At 40.4% G+C, this 2,604-nt stretch overlaps 1 pseudogene; it reads right to left on the bottom strand.

The window, feature by feature from the left end:
• Positions 1-1,151: 1,151 nt before the first annotated feature.
• LOC128589967 (COMM domain-containing protein 3-like) lies at positions 1,152-1,791 on the bottom strand (annotated as a pseudogene).
• Positions 1,792-2,604: the final 813 nt, after the last annotated feature.

Genomic DNA, 2,604 nt, shown 5'->3' with positions numbered 1-2,604 from the left:
TTTATTTCTAATTAAGATCATATTCATAAGTTCCTAGTGGACATGAATTCTGAGGGAATACCCTTCAACTGCTGTGTATGAGTTCTTAGTTAGCATCCAGTTAAAGGTCCTACTGCAGAGTTAGCAATTACAAGAAATTCAGCCCCCTGATGACCATCAGACTTGGGTGGCACAGCAAATATTAGAAATAAATTTTTGCTCACTAAACTAGTGTGTTTGGATATGTGGACTGACTAGAAACATTAAAGACACAGTCCCTACCTTTGCATGAAGGCGGCATAAAAATACAGGGAGGTCTGGAATCCATGCACTTGAACATGGTGCCAAGGCCTGACACTGAGAGTCTCTTGTTAGCCTGCTGATTCAGAGTACTTGTTTGCCTGAATTTAGCTAAATATCGCCTTTAAAATACTTCTGCATCTGCTTTCAGGGAGCTTTTCATGCAGGATGCAGACCAGGCAATACAATGTCATAGTGAGAACCATAGAAAGCATAGGGTGGTAATTGTATGGTGGGTGATGTTTTTGTGTCTGCTTGATAATAAATGTTTGAACCTACAGCAGAATTGAGTTTGGATTCAATATAACACTTGATAGAAAGGTTGTAGAAAGGATACCAGAAACACCTACACTGTACCTCTTATCTGGGACTTACCTACCACAAAAAGCCTAATAATGATGAATAGCAAAACTGACTTAGATAGCCCATATCCATGGACATTTCCCTCAAATTGCAAATAGACTATTCTCCTTTGGGACATTGTTCTTAACTTATTTTTTATTTTTAATTTATATAAAATAATAAAACATAACATTCAGATAATTACTCCTTATATAATTGAAGGTTTTTTTTTTGTGGAAACAAAACCTCATGTATTCAAGTAACACTGTCTACTTCCTTTATACTTGAAAAAGATCAAAATGGGATAAATGCACAAGCATAAAAGACTCAAATACTTAGGCAGCATTTCCCTCTTAACCTTTACACATGTGTAAAAAAAGGGTCAAAACTGATGAATGACATAAACTTATAAGGAAAAGTCTTTCCTAGTGGAAAGGAGGACATCCAGCTCACATAAACAATGATTCGGCTGAAGGCAAGTGTTTCTGGTTTTCCTCTACACTCTTGGGTGGATTGTTTACTGTCCCCAGTTACAAATGAGTTTCTCTTCCCAGGCTTTTTGAAGCATCTTTAAGTTTCCCCATCAAGTTCTGCAATTATTCCATGTTGCAACTAAAACTAATCTCTGGGTGGGTTTGGGAATCTGTATTCTTTATCTGACATTCCAACCTCCAGGAAACATTCCTGTCTTATATGAGGGAGTGATCTGCCTACACTGATATTCTGTGCAAAAGGGTTTTATCCACTCTCCGTCAAATTTATAGTCTTCTACATAGGCAGGGTTCTAATATCATGTTCTGCTGAGTAGCATGAGTCAAACCACAGTGGTATAGGTCAGTCCAATCTCTGCCATCTTCACAGGGTGTTCTTCTCTCTGTTTGAACTGTGTCCAAATTTTCCTCTTCTGACGGGAGTACCAGTCGGCGTTGATTTGTCTGCATGGTGCTTTCTTGTTTGTAGCATGTAAGTTGCAGCTGCTGTATGACAACGCTTTAAAACCACTGGGTTGGTATGTTTCATGTCTGGGTGATCCAACATGGCCTAGTCCACCTGGCTGTCCAGCAGGCTCTGGAAAGCTGTCTGGAGGAGAAGCATGAAGGCGTTGGAGTTGAAGGAGCTGGAATCGGCCAGCATCTGGAAGCCCTTCTGCACATACTCTGAGAACTCCATTGTGGGCATGACATTGAAGGTTTTTAATAAGAAAATTGATTCATCAAACTGTGAGCACATTACCTGGACTTTTTCCATGTCACTTTCCACGCCCTGCAGTAGTAAGCAGCTCTGAGGCTGACTCCGTGTCTCTGGAATTCCCTGCCCCCTGATTACTACCCAGCAAAGGCTGGCATTTCACTCATAGTTCCAGGCATCTGTTGATTTGGCTTGCGTTCACTCTGAACCTCTGCTGTGTGACTGGGTTTTGTATTTCAGAGGGGACTATTAGTCATAAGTCACCAGCTCAGCAGCATGAGTGGTTGTTAGGACGTTAGGTCTAATGTCATGTTGCTATTGGAAATAGAATTTGAAAAAATCTTCAGAAGTACATGTCATCTGGGTCGTTCGGAAACACAATTGTTTCAGAAAAGAAAAGATGTACTTTCTTATCTGTTTGTGCCTTTTCTCTTCATGCATTTCAAGAAATAAGCAAACCAAGTGCTCTTCCCTTGTTTGAAGTCCTAACCATTGATCTGTGTGCGTGGGTGCAGAAATTATGGCCAGGGCAGGCAGGGGTCACTAAAGAAATGAACTCACAGAGTGATCAAATGGCTTTGTTTCTCTCATCCTACCCTAATCTCTTTATCCTCATTAATCCTAAGGAAAGGATGCTGGGGGGAGGAGAACAGTAGAAAACTGTGGAGAGAAGAATCTCTCTGGATAGAATAATAAATACAAAACCAGAATGTGAAATTTGTTCTTAAAGATGATAGTTGCTTGTCTGTGCTGTGTAAATTCTGAGTATGTGTGTGTGTGAGCTAAGGTGCGACC

Source organism: Nycticebus coucang, chromosome 1, assembly GCF_027406575.1.
Source record: "Nycticebus coucang isolate mNycCou1 chromosome 1, mNycCou1.pri, whole genome shotgun sequence".
Classification (NCBI taxonomy): domain Eukaryota; kingdom Metazoa; phylum Chordata; class Mammalia; order Primates; family Lorisidae; genus Nycticebus; species Nycticebus coucang.
This window is presented reverse-complemented; position numbering and strand designations above follow the sequence as displayed.